Raw genomic sequence first — 16656 nt, forward strand, 5'->3', positions numbered from 1 at the left:
TGCATAATCCGCAATGTTGATGACAGTCTCCATACTGGCAAAGCAAAACGGAAGTTATCAGGGGATCTGAGAACAAGTGTGTCTAAAGAACTCTGGGAAGGCCGAAAACCAGCACATGTATGGCGAGCAGCCGAGGCTTACAAAATGATGGATGTTGGTGACCCAGAGCCTAGCCACCTGCCAAATCTGGCAACATTAAGAAAAGCCAAACAAGAGATGGGTGACAAAGAGCTCGGAGACAAAGACCCAATCATGTCACTACATCTACTAAAATACAGTGTACCCCACAATGGAAGCATTCACGACATAGGCCTTGATAAGTTTTTTTGCCATTACTGGACCCCATCTCAGCTGCAAGTGTATCAAATGAAATCCAAGTACTCTGGCTCATTTGTGAGCTTTGATGCAACAGGTACAGTTGTGAAAAGACTGAGATGACCCTGTGGCAATTCTGGACATGTCTTCCTGTATCAAGGAGTTTTGTGTTCACAGGGAGATCATATTCAAGTAGTGCAAATGCTATCAGAGAGCCACACCATCAATTCTATTGCCAACTGGCTCAATGAATGGCAACGAGCAGGTGCTGCTGTGCCCAAAGAGGCGGTCTGTGATTTCTCCTTGGCTTTGCTTGGAGCACTGGTTAAGGCCTTCACTCCTTACCCAGACTTGAAAACGTACATCAATCAGTGCTTTGGAGTGCTGACAAGGAAGCCCGAAGACTCAAAGCTCCCACCTTGCTTCATCAGAGTAGATGTTGCACACTGCATCAAGCTCATTAGCCGGTGGGAATGCCTTAGACAAAAAGGAAACAGACTAAGAGAATTCTATCTACGAGCCATGGCACAACTTTTACAGTCTGATACACTGGAAGATGCAAAGGAGCTCATTCATTCAATTGCAGTTGTTGCCTTCAGTGAATCAGAAGGAAACGATGACAAAGGTTTACCTGTTGTCTCGGAAACATGCAAAGCACAATTGAAGAGACGATTTGCAGAGGGGGTCTTGCCATGTGTCTCTGAAGATGACCAATTAACAGAGGTGACCGGAGTCGAGGAGACACTCCACACAGATCTGAAAACATGGGTTACAGAAATCTGTGAAGAAAGTAAGATGATTGCAGCACATCATGGTGACAGAGACAATCTTCATTTCCTTCCAGAGCTTGTCCCAAATATAATAAGAATGGCATGCTACCTACCTCTTTGGACAGCTGTGATGGTTCCACACTTTAAAAGCGCACACAACACAGCAAGCTCTGCAAATGTTGAGGCTGAATTTAAAAACATAAAACACGGCCTTTTCAAACATGAAAGCCTCCCCATCCGAATTGACCGTTTTGTCACACGCCACCTTGAGTTTCTTGAGGGAAACATGAGGCTTTCCTCTGCACCGGTGAAGATAACAGAGCACATTGAGACAAAGAATCAGAAGACACAAACTGCCCATAGTGAGCAGGACACAGAGGTTAAGCAACAATCAGTGGAGGAAGACCCTGTAGAAAACTGGAAAGGCCTCGGTGTTCCTCCAAAAAAACGACTGTCCTACCTTAACCCTTGCTCTGAGTGGTTGCATGCAGACATAAACCTGAAAAGAAAAAAGACAAAAATTAATGTCTTGAAAAATGGCAACTACCAGGCTAAAAAGCCCATTGCGGTTGACAAAATGCTTGTAAGTGTAAGTAATACCTGTGCCTTTGATTAGGGATGCACCAAATATTCGGCCACCGAAAATTTTCGGCCGAAAATGGCATTTTCGGTTTTCGGCCGATAGACTTTTATCACCGAAACAACACGGCCGAAATGTTGTAATGACGCAGACAGAAACCGTGACCTGCACGTGCACCTGCATAGCGCAGACCACGAGCTCCCCGCGACATTCACTTCACACCAGTGAGAACATTCTCTCTCTTCTTATTCCTTTATTCGCAGCACTAAAGCGTTTCCTAACAAAGAGATTAAGATGGACCACGAAGTGAAAACAAAGAAAAGTACAGTCTTATAGAGTCTGTTAGCACACGTCTCACTGAGATCTTTTCGGATCCTCTGCACTTCATCGCGAATGTGCTTGATCCGCGTTATAAAGACCATTACTTGGATGCGGAAATAAGGCAGCGCGCACGAGAAATGATCCAGGCCGCGCTGGATGCGGAGAACCCACGTGGAGACCGAGAAACGCCAAGCGCAGGAGACTGAGATCAGAGCGCAGAAAAAAAGACTCGTGTCTGCACCAGATGAGGGGCATGCCCTCGTTGTCTGATGTGTTCAGTGGAATTCTGCAAGAAAGTGCCTCAAATAATAATAATACGTTGGCTATTTTGTTCTTAGGCTACTATATGTGACATTATTTATATATATATATATATATATATATATATACACACACACACACATAATATCAGATTGTAGCCATTTTTCTGCTAGATTTCTGCTTTAATTTGATAAAAATGTTTATTTATGCCCGGGCCCTATTTAAATACACTCTCTCAAATATTTCTCAAATGTCAGGTAGATGACAAGCTCAACTGCTCAACAGCTAGATGGTTATCTGTCTGAAGTCCCCATCCCCAGAAGAGATAACCCTCTAGCCTATACTGGAGAAGTAATGCACTTTCTAGTCCTACAGAGAAAAATTTCAAATGCACTTCACCTAAATGCACTTTGTTTTTATGAGAGAACAGTTCGTTTTAAAACCTTTCTGTAGGCCTGTACATTATTATTTAATATACACATGAGTGGGATACATTTTTAGTTAGAATTTTATTTTAATACTGTGCATTGTTGCAATGTGCTTAATAAATATTTGCATAATTTGTAATTATGTATTTTTATGTTTTTTTTTTAAATAATTTATGTAATTGTAATTATCTTTGAAACTTTAATATTAATTTATGCAATTGCAATGTCTTAATTTTAGTAAAGTTAGTACACGGTCATAGCAATAAATGCAATGGTTCTAATAATTGGCATAATTTCTTTCGGTGTTTCGGTTTTCGGCCTTGGTTTTCTCTTTTTCGGTTTTCGGTTTCGGCCAAGAATTTTCATTTCGGTGCATCCCTACCTTTGATTCCTTTTGCCAGTGCCTTTGCTCTGCATTCTGTGACAGTGGATCATTCTGTCATTATCTCAACAAAGAGCACACAAAAACTGAAATGTTTGATTTGGTGAAGACCATAGTCACAAAAGGAGTTGGAAAAGATGCTTATGCAAAGAGGGCAAAAATGCTGTTGGATACATTTCAGTGTGTTCACCTAAAATCAGGTGTGAGGCAGGTCAATGCGGATTGCAATGTTGCTAACATTATCACATCAACAATGAAACAAATGCCAAGTGCAACACTTACAGCTGAGTGCTCTTCTCCATACTGCAGCCGAAATACAAAATCTTCAAGGACCATCTATCTCCTACCAGTCAACGTAGATATTCTACAAACTGGTGGACTGAAAAGCCTCCAAGCAGCACTGGAAGATGGGCTACACCTCAACAGGTCCAAGTGTCTGAAGCCACTGAAATCACCCCAAGATTGTCCAGATAACTGGAAAATTAAGGATGATCCATCAATGAAATTCCTCTGCAATGGCTCTGTCACACACTGATGCATACCTGGACAACTACTGTGTATTGAAACAAGTGTGGATACTAACCATCCACTGTCTGAAATCCCTGTCCACATGGAGCTGGACAATCAGCTGTTCACTTTGCGAGGGGTTGTTGCATTCATTCCAGGACCAACAAGGGAATCTCTTGGACATTACGTGGCTTACTGCAGAAGAAACTCTTTTGCCTGGGAAAAATATGATGACCTGTGTGAGCATGTCACAACAGTCTCAGCAAAAAACAAAATACAACCCCATGTCATGTTGTTCACAAAGGAGGACTAAAACCTTTGATTAATGAATTTCTTGGACTGGTCTCTGCAGAAATTAGTTAATTTTCATAATCAATAAGAGAACAGTCTATATTGTTGTTCTATTGTAGTTAATCTACATTATTCACTTTATTTCTGTTTTAACAGTTCCATGATTTTTTGAGCAGGTTCTGTTTCTTTTGTAATTGTTCTGTCTTTGTACCCAGATATTCATTTTAACACTTCTATTACATGAAGTCAAATTTTTTTGTAGTTATCTTATTTTATGGTTCTTTAAAAAAAAAAAGTAAATTCTCCACAGAAATTGCTTTGTTATTGTTATATTTATCTTTGCAATTAAAAGGAAACAAGTTTGGGACATGTTGTCTGTTCAGCTGAGAGAGACCGAGAGAAAGAAAAACTTTAACCAGGTGGTTTGCTGGTCTTAAAGGAATACTTCACCCAACAATTAATAACATCTCTATAACTTTCTTTATTTGGACAAGTACGAAATGACAGAATCCTAAACTGGTCAAAAGTGGGAAGACCAAGCTAAGAACAGCAAACTAACAAGTTACAGTCCTCAATTAGTTGCTTTAAAAATGTTTTAAACAAACAGAAACACTGCTCACCTGTCCTTGGTTCACTTTATTCTTCAGAGAAAGATAAAATGCTCAGATTATCATCTGCAATATAGGCCTAGATAATGCAATAGCCTACACATTTAAAACAAACTACGTAGTAGCCTAAACTTTCATTTGATAAATTAAGCTCAATTTGAATAAAAAACATAATAATAACAAAGGAGATCGACAAGAACACAAACAAGCGACGAACATGCTACAAAGTTTTCAAAAAGCTGTGACACACAACGTGAATTTTTAAACAAGGCTATGCGTCAATCAATCACATACCTTTTTTTAAAAAATCTGGAGCTTGATGAAGTCACTGGCAATAAAACATTCCCATATATACAGAAAAGAACACTGACAGCTGCGGCCCTGTGCGAGCACAAACGAACCGGACAGGTTTGTAGACGAGATGGATGGAGAGCGCGGCTTGCTTGCGTGACGTCACTCCTCCTCCAAAGATTTTGTGATGTCTAAAGAATGGAATAATTTATGATGGTTCTTTCTACGGCACAAAACAGCACAAATCGAGCACAAACAAAAAGCACCGGTTTGGGGCGATTTGGACGGCATGGGGTGGAGAGTGACGTCACTGTCCCGAATCTAATGTGTTATTTCTAAGGAGGGGGGACAGCATTGGCAAGATGGCGGGCTGAACACATGCGCTCTCACTAAGCGGCTTAGTTTTTCTCCCGTTTTCTTTTATGAAAATAGCTTGTTTCTCAATTACACCTACCCAGAGTATCTTTAATGTTTTGTGCTATTGTTGCTGACCTACAAAATGCGTAAATCTCACCAAACGACTCATCCCAAGATTGTTATTCCTCCGGATCATCGCGTGGCTCAAACCACGGCAGATTCAGAGATGGAAATAAAGACTGATTCATCAGAGAAACGCCGCGATTCCTCTCACTTCACACCAACTAAAGTAAACATGTCGAAAAAGCTAAAATCTCAAGAAGAGGACATCACCAATGCTACGCTGCTGCAAGCAATTACTTCCCTAACTGCTCGCTTCGATTCACAAGACGAAAAGTTAGAAGCATTGGTGAATCAAATGCGAAACAACAGCATCATGATTGCAGAGATGTCCAAAGCTGTCGAATTCAACTCGGCTGAAATTAAAGACTGTAAAGAAAAGTGCAAAGAGTTGAGCAAATCGGTCATGGGCTTAACCACCGCACACAACGACCTGGAAAACAGAACGTCTGATCTCGAACGATATAAGAGAAGATGGAATCTCCGGATTAACGGCATGAAGGAGAAAACTGAAGAGGATCCCCGCAGGGAAGTGATTGACCTGATTGCCGAAATTGCTCCGCACTTGATACAGAAATTGGATGATATTATTGACACAGTGCACCGGATCGGTAAAAAGGAATCAGGAAGACCAAGACAGATGATCGTACAATTCACAATGCGCAAATATCGGGACGAAATATGGAAATCAACGAAAAACTCATCTGTTTGCCTAGCCCAGGGAGTCCGATTTGTGGAAGACTTCACGAAGGAAGACCGAAACGCTCGTGCCGCTCTATGGCCGCTGATCGCTCAAGCACGTAAAGAAGGGAAAAAAGCGTATTACAGAGGTCCGTTTGGTTACATTGAAGGAAGACGCATTGACCCAACGAAATCCTGCACTTGAACCTTTTTCTGTCTCTCTTATACGGGTAGGATGGTGTGAGATGTGATAATTTGGAGAAATGCTAGGTTGCGAGGTATGTACTCGGTTAATTGTCATCCATTTAATACATATCTGATTCGAGTTCGCAATCTGTGTTTGTTCTTTTCTAATTTTATTTGTTCTTCGTATGTTTCCAGTTAAGTTACCGTTTTCATTACTCTCTTTAAATGTTCGGGGCATTCAAGATAAGGTCAAAAGAAAGGCTATGTTTTTATTTTGTAAAGGAACCGGTTCGCATTGTATTTTTTTACAAGAGACACACTCTACCGTAACGGATGCTGCTTTTTGGTCGAGTCAATGGGGAGATAAACTGACACTAAGCCACGGATCCTCCCACTCTGCAGGGTCTGCAATTTTATTTAACAACTGTCCAGGTAAAGTGATTTCTGTTAAAACTGATTCTAATGGACATTGGGTTGCAATTGTGCTGGATATTGAATCTATCTTTTTTATTTTGGTTAATGTATATGGTCATAACAATGCAAAACAAAATCAGCAGCTTTTTGCTGAGGTCTCTTCTTTAATTTGTAATTTCAAAAGATTATTCCCTACAGATAATATTGTCATAGGTGGAGACTTTAATGTTACACCTGATGAATCTCTTGACAGGCATCCACCTAAAAGTAGTTCCCCTCAACCAAACTCTATGATTACTAATTTTTGCAACAACCTTAAAGTACTGGATGTATGGAGAAATCTTAACCCTAACATCAAACAGTTTTCTTGGTTTAGACCTAATGCATCTAGTAAATCGAGGATCGATTATTGGTTAATTTCAGATAATTTGTTAAATTTTGTTAAGGATTGCTCTATTTCACCAGCGCCTCTAACAGATCACTGTGCTATTGTCTTGGTTGTTGAGCCAAAGACTAAGATTTCATATAAAAAGGGATATTGGAAGTTTAATTCTGATTTGCTTGAAAATGAAGGATTTTGTGCAAAGATAAAAGATTTAATTGGAGTAATTGAGAATAGTAATGATTTCAGTTCTCATAAAGCCAGATGGGAGTTTCTTAAATTTAAAATTTGTGAATTTTCTATAAGCTATAGTAAAATGCTTGCCAAATTAAGAAGACAACATGAAAACAAGATTATAGTTGAGATTAATAAGTATTGCAGTAAAAATATATTAAATAGCGTTGAAAAAAGTAATTTTATTTCTCTTCAAACACAATTGGATAACCTGTATATCAAGAAAGCTAAAGGTGCATATATTCGATCAAAGGCCAAATGGATAGAGGAGGGAGAGAAAAGCACATCCTATTTTTGTAGGTTAGAAAAAAGACGGCAGTCTAAAAACAGTATTACATCGCTAATGGTGAATAATATTGAAAATACTGATCCTGCAATAATAAGCAAAGAAATTCATAAGTTCTACAGTGACTTGTATTTATCTAAGTTTTTTCCAAAAGAGTGTGATGACTTCTTTGGAAAAATAATGAATTTTATTCCTAGAATTGACAATGAATTAAGAGATCTTTGTGATGCACAATTAGGTATGGAAGAACTCGATTTAGCTGTGCAGAAACTCAAGTCAAACAAATCCCCTGGTCCCGACGGCCTTACAGGAAATTTTTATAAATTTTTCTGGAATGATTTGAAAGTGTTACTGTTTAATGCTCTTACTGAATCTATTGAAGATGGATCTTTGTGCCCTACAATGAGTCAAGGCTTGATTATTTTAATTCCCAAAACAGATAAAGATCATAGATATTTAGATAATCTCCGCCCAATCACTTTGCTCAATAATGATTATAAAATCTTTACACATGTTCTTGTCAATAGATTGAAAGAGGGCATTAATGGGGTAATTAATGAGGTTCAATCGGGATTCCTTAAAGGAAGATCTATTCACAACAATGTAAGACTAGTAATGGATATGGTTGAATACAATCATTTGATAAAGGATGATGGATATATTCTTTTCTTAGACTTTAAGAAAGCCTTCGACACGTTAGAACATAGGTTTTTATTTAAAGCTTTAGAGCACTTTGGTTTTGGTCAACATTTTATCAATATTATAAAAATTCTCTATAAAGATATGAACAGTTCCATTTCTCTTCCTTACGGTACTTCGCAAAGATTTCCTATTAGTCGTGGAATTAGACAGGGCTGCCCTCTATCCCCTCTTTTGTTCATTTTGGCTGCAGACATGTTGTCTACGTTAGTTATTCATGATCGAACTGTACAAAAATTAAATCTATTTGATAAAAGTATAGCAATCAGTCAATTGGCAGACGACACTACGTTATTCTTAAAAAACAAGGATCAAATTCCTCTGGCTATTTCCTTAGTTAATACCTTTTCTAATGCATCAGGACTCCATCTAAATTTAAGCAAATGTGAACTTCTTGCCCTACATCAGAATGATATCACTTGTTTGCATAATATTCCGGTTAAAAATAAGGTGAAATATTTAGGCATTACAATTACCAAAGATCAGAAAATTTGTACGAAAGATAATTTTGAAAATAATCTACAAAAAGCAAACCGAATCTTAAATTGCTGGTTACAAAGAGACCTTTCAATTTTTGGTCGAATTTTATTAACCAAAGTCGAATATTTATCCAGACTGATTTATCCAGCTCTTTCTTTAGCTCCCCCCGCAAATTTTACAAAAACATGTTCCCGGAAAATGTATAATTTTATTTGGAGGCAAAAAGCTCATTATATTAAAAAAGCTGACATTGTTAAATCTTATGAACAAGGTGGTTTAAATGTGATTGAATTTGAAAACATGAATATTGTGTTAAAACTCAAATGGCTAAAAATGTTTGTATGTAATGAAGATAGTTTTTGGTTTACAGTTCCTTCAGCTTTGTTTAAAGAATTTGGTGGAATTCAATATTTGCTCAATTGTGATTTTGATTTATCGAAACTCCCAGTGAAACTATCAACATTCCATCAACAAGTTCTCTTATTTTGGAAATTGGCACATACACACAATTTTACTCCTCATAATGTTTCTATTTGGAACAACAAATATATATTGCACAGGAACAAATCTTTATGTTTTGAGAATTGGTTAAGCAGAAGTATATGGTCGGTGAAAGATCTAATGGATGAAAAAGGAGAGCTTTTAGACTATAATGCTTTTACATTGAAGCATGGATTTACCTGTCACCCGAAAGAGTTTTTCACTGTCATTAATGCAGTACCTTCTGGCATAAAAATGCTAATGAGATGCTCCCTTTCTTATGCTAAAGTTAAGCCAGTTCTTCCCACTTTAGTCATTGGAGATATTAATTTTAAAAGTGTTAATTGTACTAACAAATATATTAGACAGGTCGTCTTAAGAACATATTATCCCTGTCAAATTAAAAGAAATAAACTAGATCACATGTTTAATAAGAATACTGTAAAATATCTTAGAACAGATTATTTGAGTTTTCCTATTCCTCCTAAAGCAAAAGAAACGCATTTCAAAATCTTAAGTGAAATTTATCCTTCTAACAAATTCTTAAATCAAAGATTTAATATAGATATTGTCCCCTGTTCTTTTTGTAATAGTCTTTCTGAAGACACTGATCATATCTTCTTTACTTGCAATTTTTCCAAAATCTTCTGGATATCAGTTCAAGACTGGTTGATAGAAAAGGAGGTGGTTGTTGATGGTTTTGTTTTCACTTTACAACATATCTTATTTGGAATTCCCAAAGACTGCTGTGCTCATTTTTATTTGATCAATAACATTGTTATATTGGCAAAATATTTCATGCACAAATGTAGATTTTTTAAATCCCTCCCACTACTTATTGTGTTCAAAAATGATCTAAAGTGTTTTTCTAAAGCCCTTGAGAGAATGAGAGGTAGGAGTGCGATGAAACTGATTGATCTTTTGATTTCATGTGATTTGGTGTAATATTGCCCCTTAATCTAATTTAATTTTATTTTTAATTTATTTATTTATTTTTTATACCCTATCTGAGATGTAAGATATGATTTCATGCATGTCTATTTTCTTTGTCTTTTAAGTAATTTTTAGCTAATTTGTGTCAAGCCTTTCATTTCGAATGTTTTACATATTGTAGTATGAATACATTTGCCTTGGTTGTGTATATAATTTTATATTCAATAATAATAATAAAAAAAAAAAAAAAAAAAAAAAAAAAAAAAATTTCTAAGGAGGGGGAAAAGATACAATGTTCCTCGTAACGGCACAAACCGGCACAAATCGAGCACAAACGAGCAGCACAGTTTTGCAACGATTTGGACCATATGGGGTGGACAGTTATGTAACTGTACTTAAAAAGTTTCTTTTTTTATGTTTAAGAGGGGATCGTAGTTGCAGTGTTTCTTTCAACGGCACAAACCAGCACAAATCGAGCACAAACGAATGACACCGGTTTGGTGCGATTTGAAGGACATGGGGTGGAGAGTGACGTCACTGCCCCGAATTAAATTTGTTATATCTGCGAAAGGAAAACAGATACAGTGTTTGTTTTAACGGCACAAACCAGCACAAACCGAGCACAAACGAACGACACCGGTTTGGTGCGATTTAGATGAGGTGGGGTGGAGAGTGACGTCACAGCTCCCGAATTAAATTTATTATATCTGCGAAAGGAAAACAGATACAGTGTTTGTTTTAACGGCACAAACCAGCACAAACCGAGCACAAACGAACGACACCGGTTTGGTGCGATTTAGATGAGGTGGGGTGGAGAGTGACGTCACAGCTCCCGAATTAAATTTATTATATCTGCGAAAGGAAAACAGATACAGTGTTTGTTTTAACGGCACAAACCAGCACAAACCGAGCACAAACGAATGACACCGGTTTGGAGCGATTTGAAGGACATGGGGTGGAGAGTGACGTCACGCAACCCAAAAAATAATGTTCAATATCTCAAACACCAAACCAGCACAAACGTTCGTTTTTGCGGCACAAATCAGCACAAACGCAGCACAAACGAATGGCATAGTTTTGGAAATTATTTCGTTTTATGGGGTGCCAACTTCACCAGCATTTTCGATGTTCGTTGGATGAGGGAATTTGTGAATATGCATACGACGATATTGCAATCTAACCTGAACGTTGCAGTCAATACCGTCATTTGCTGTTTTTTAATTTGATGTAAAATATTTTTTTTATCATTTTAACGGGATGTTAAATATTGGATTCCATTATAAGTTACGCATACACATAACTAAATGATAGTACATTAATTATTATTGGGGAATGTATCAGCAGGTTACAGGTTCAGAATACAGTAGGAGGTGCCTAAAACGGATGTAATAGTAATGAGGCTATATCATCATTTAAACCTGTGCAAACGTACCTGGAGTTAATCAGATAACTATAGTTGCTACCAGAAATATTGTTGAAACTTAAGCTAATAAATTGTTATTTAAAATGTTTTTATTCTAATCACCTTTACTGAAAATTAATTAATGATTGAATAAATAAAAGAACGGGAAAATGTTTTTTTTTTTTTTAATATTATTATTTACCTCTTTTGACCTGATTTGACCACTAGTGGCCGCCACGTACACTGACACATTAGAGCTGTAGCTGCAGTAATCACCAGAGGCAAGCCTCCGTTACAGCTACTCCGCATTCATTTTTGCATCTTTCTCGCGCTAATCGAAACACATCACATGACCGCTCGTTTACCTCGCAAACCGGAGCGCAAAACCGAGCCCGCGTAAGATGATATAAATTAAGCCCGAACCCGGGCAAAGAACTTCAGCTCTATGACACATTCCTGTAATCATATCCTTTAACAATAATTCAATCCAAAGATAGGTCTATTAGCTAATTAATTATTGAACTATAATTCAGAACTACTGAGTTCTCTACTGAGAATTATGCATTTTCACAAGTCAACTAATTATTTGCTTCCCCATATCAATACATTGCAATAGCCTTACAATCAGACTTATATCAGCAACAAAAGTCCTCTTGCATCATTTAATAAACCCACTTCTTCCCACTTTCATTGATACAAGCCCATTTTAATTGGTCATTATTCAGATGGCATGTCAAAAGTCAGTCACTGTAATTAAAGTGTTTAGGTGCAGCATTGTGTTGAACTGCCTAACCGATCATCATCACTAGTGTGAGATCATCCAGACAAACACGAAATCCGTTCATTTCCCTTATCACGGAGGAATGCTACACATTAAAACAGTCCAGGTAAGAGAATGCCATAACTTTATTCCACCCTAAAGCTCACTGCATTGAGCTCATTTGTGTTGAATTAAGCGGATTTAGCTCCTCTGGCTAATTTCGGTTAGCAGACAGTTTGTTATGACATGAAGAACACACAGCCACTTATAACCACACACATACTAAACTACTGACTGAAAACAGACATTTTCATATTTATTTTGAGGAATAAAATGGTAAATTCGTGGATAGTTGTGATATTTGTTTTGATAGTTGTCGTTGAAATCGTGAGTTGTGTATCCGTTAAGTTTTATTGTGTGACATGTGGATTAGTATTAATGATTGTGCACACAGGATGATCTGTCATTCGAACACAAATAGTCTTAGTTACCATGGTAACAAAAGTTCCAATAAAAATACCATAACGACAGTTAATGTGTAGAATGTGAAATCATCATCATAAATATGGATTCTTCCTTCAACAGTCACTAACAAAAAATACCATGCTTGGTAACGCCATGCATTTCATAAACACTATTATGACATGCAAAACATGGTAATTATTCAGTACCATGTTATTTCTCAGCAATACCGACACATCCACCTAATGTTTTAAGGGGGAAGTAAGCTGTTTCCTGTGAAAGTGTCAAACTTCAGATTTATTAGCTGCTTTGGGTGAATAACAGTGCAGTCAATGGTTCAACTATTCGTGCAACAGTCCACTCTTGATTTAAAGTAGGCAAGGAGTGAAAATTCGCCATATCTATATTCTAAATGCATGTAATAGATCTAACCATAAAAACATTTTATTGTGTTTAATTTTTTCTTTTATTCGATTTAATTTTATTTGATTGCCATCATACATCAATGTACTTCAAAAATAATTTAGTCTGCTTAAACCCCACCCCTACAAGCACACGCAAGGATGCCACTCCCACATCTTAAAATCCAGTCAACAACTGATGGATAGAACCAAGTCCTGCCTTTTTTGATAATCACTCAAATGTACATCAAAACAAAAGATGTATGTCGCTATACCTGATTCATCATGACTTTACAATTATAATGGATTACATGGTACTTTTTATGTTTTTAGGCGTTTATCACACAATCAAACACCTAAACGCAATTAAATTGTATATCCTTCTGTTAGGGAATCTTATCTGGTCAGGGAGGGGTTGATGTTTTTCCAGGCCCTCCAGGAACAGCACATTTGCGTGCATAAAGCAGGGAAAATGAGTGCGGGAAAGCCGAGTGGTCTCAAACCACCCACCAAGATTGGAAAAGCAGCACCTGCTACACCAACCAAAACCTCGCCCAGCTCAGGTGAGTCACCTTTAGTTTACATAAGAAACACGCTGATTCATACCCGACATGCTTGTATTTTGGCTTATTGTAGCTGGTGCCAAAGGTGTAACATCTCCGACCTCTCATTCGGCCCAAGATGCTGTGTCAGATTTTTCTGTTGGTGAACGAGTTTGGGTCAATGGAAATAAACCAGGTTATGTGCAGTTCATCGGAGGGACCCAGTTTGCACCGGGCCAATGGCCAGGAATTGTTCTAGATGAACCCATCGGGAAAAACGATGGCTCTGTGGCCAGAGTGCGCTAATTCCAGTGTGAGGACTTGCAAGGTATATTTACTCGGCCCTCCAAACTGTCCCGCACTCCAGTGGCAGAGCGTGACGCCAGTGGCACGCAGACACCCGCCAACAAGACGTCCACATCCCCTGCCAAAGATCCTGTTCCTGTCTCTCAAACCAATAGTGTAACAACCAAGACCTCAACAAACCTAACCAGGGCCACCAGCGAGTCTGAATCCAATCTGTCTGAGACGGATTCGGCCAAGAAGTTGCAGCGGGAACTGAAGTTGGGTGATCGTGTGCTGGTAAGACCCGTCTCTGGGCTGTCTTCATGCTTAGTGGCTTCTTGAGGGAAGTTTGAAGGAATGTTTTGCTTGCACTCCTCAGGTTGGTGGAACCAAGGCAGGTGTTGTGCGTTTTTTGGGCGAAACTGACTTTGCGAAAGGTAATTGGTGTGGTGTTGAGTTGGACGAGCCTCTTGGCAAGAATGATGGGGCAGTGGCTGGTGCAAGGTAAGGCCACAGTTTGTCAGAATCACATGAGATCAAACCATGGGAACAGGGCGTTCTGTTTGAAAACACATTTATAAAACAGATCTTTCAGGTCTTACTTACAGTATCTAGGTGAATCAAAGCACAGTTTTAAAACAATCTTTAGCTCTTCTTTGTAACCATAGAAGTAAAATGAGATTAGAAGGGTCTCTTTTTTCCAACTATATTTCATATACTTTATTTTTCATATTCAATTCCCTATGGAAAAAAATATCCTTTTACTGTCACATTACGGAAATTAAATGGGTGGTTAATGCTGTTTCATGTTGGCTTTAATCTCAGATTGTTTTAATAGAGATGTTTTATGGAAAATTTACAGTTGGTTTGGAAAATTGAGAGCTAAATGACAAAATAGGTCAGTAAAATTATCTTTTTTTTTTTGTTTTTGTTTTTGTTTTTTTTTATAAAGAAGAAAGAAAAAAATAATACTTGTATTCAACAAGGACACATTAAATCAAAAGTGATAGTAAATACGTTTACAACTTTCTATTTATCAAAAAATCCTGAAATCAAGGGTTCCACAAACATATTAAGCAGCACATCTGTTTTTAACATCAAAAATAGTATTCAACGTTTCTTCAGCAGCAAATCAACATATTAGAATGATTTCTGAAGGATCATGTGACACTGGAGTAATGATGCTGAAAATTCAGCTTTGCATCACAGGAATAAATTAAATTTTATAATATTTTAAAATAGAAAACAGTTAATTTAAAGTTTAATAATATTTTACTGATGTTTTTACTGTAGTTTTGATCAAACAAATGCAGCTTTGTAGCAAAAGATTCCTTTTTTTAAAACATTTAAAAGTCATACTGGCTCCAGTCTTTTGAACAGTAGTAATATATTTTTATGCTTCACTCTCAAAGGTATTTCCAGTGCCTACCAAAGTACGGACTATTCGCTCCTTCTCACAAAGTCACCCGCATCGGATTCCTGTCCACCACTCCTGCTAAATCCAAAACCTCCAGGCGCAGGTCTACCCTAAAGAACAGCAACAGCGCGTCCTCCATCAGCTCCCTCAGCTCTGTCACCTCCTCAGTTGGAGGCAAACCCAGCCGAGCAGGCCTGGTACAGTCCCACACCTTTCATTCACAGAATACGCTTTTGTCCAAAAAATATGTGAAGTAATACCCGTCAATAATCTCTCAGCTCACAGAGACGTCGGCTCGGTACGCACGGAAGATCTCAGGCACCACGGCCCTGCAGGAGGCTCTGAAGGAGAAGCAGCAGCACATCGAGCAGCTCCTGGCCGAGCGGGACCTGGAAGTGGCACGAGCCACAAGTCATGCCGGAGAAGTGCAGCTAGAGCTGGGGCTGCTCAGACAGGGCCAGGAGCAGGTCAGTTCTGTAGCGTCAGGTGAAAGTCGTCTTTGGGATGATAGACGAGAGACTGAGATTCAAACGAGTTGCATTTTTTTGAAGTACGCTCTGGAGATGGAAGCCAAGTTGGACCAGTTGCGGAGACTAGTGGAAACTGCAGACAGAGATAAAGTGGAACTGATGAATCAACTGGAAGTGGAAAAAAGGTAACCCCATATGACTAAAAATACCTCGCATATGAATTGATTGCTGTAGAGGAACATGCAGTATTTTGAACATGTGAGGAAACATTTTAGGGATTGAAGTGTATGTTTTGTCCCACAGAAAAGTGGAGGAGCTGCAGTTCCGTGTAGAGGAAGCTTGCATTACCAAAGGTGACCTAGAGGTAAAGTGATCCTATCACATACATTTACATAGAAGGAGCCTGGATATTAGTGGACCGGCGCAGTCTTTAGTCGGTCAGTCTGTGTCAGAAAATGATCAGTATCTTTTATACTTATATTTTAGCAAGACAGCAAGGCATACATCTACCTTTCATCACAGGAGAAAAGTATATATATGTAAATTTTATTTTAAAATGATAGATAGATAGATGGATAGATGGATAGATAGATGGATTTATTGATTTTGTCTCAAGATCAAAACATGTTATTATATGAAGATCAAGTTCTTCAAAATCTATTTGGAGAAGTTTTTTTCAAACAAGATCGATTTCTCTTTCTTTCATGAGTAAGGTGCATCACTTCTGTTTATAGCTCTTTAACTCTTTGATTTGACTCTTGATTCTTTGATGCTTCATTCACCTTATTCTCTTTATTTGTTCAGTCATTCACTTTTTTATTTCTGCATTCTTCATTTTTCATCTTTTATCACATTCACACATTTCTTTCTTTCCTTCATTCATTCTTTTATTATTGACCTCCTCCATCTTT

General features: G+C 38.0%; 1 pseudogene; it reads left to right on the top strand.

Annotated features, from left to right (window-relative positions):
• The first annotated feature begins 13405 nt into the window (after positions 1-13405).
• LOC132132830 (CAP-Gly domain-containing linker protein 1-like) overlaps positions 13406-16656 on the top strand; it is a 22024-nt pseudogene continuing 18773 nt past the window's right edge.

This window comes from Carassius carassius, chromosome 49 (assembly GCF_963082965.1).
Source record: "Carassius carassius chromosome 49, fCarCar2.1, whole genome shotgun sequence".
Lineage (NCBI taxonomy): Eukaryota > Metazoa > Chordata > Actinopteri > Cypriniformes > Cyprinidae > Carassius > Carassius carassius.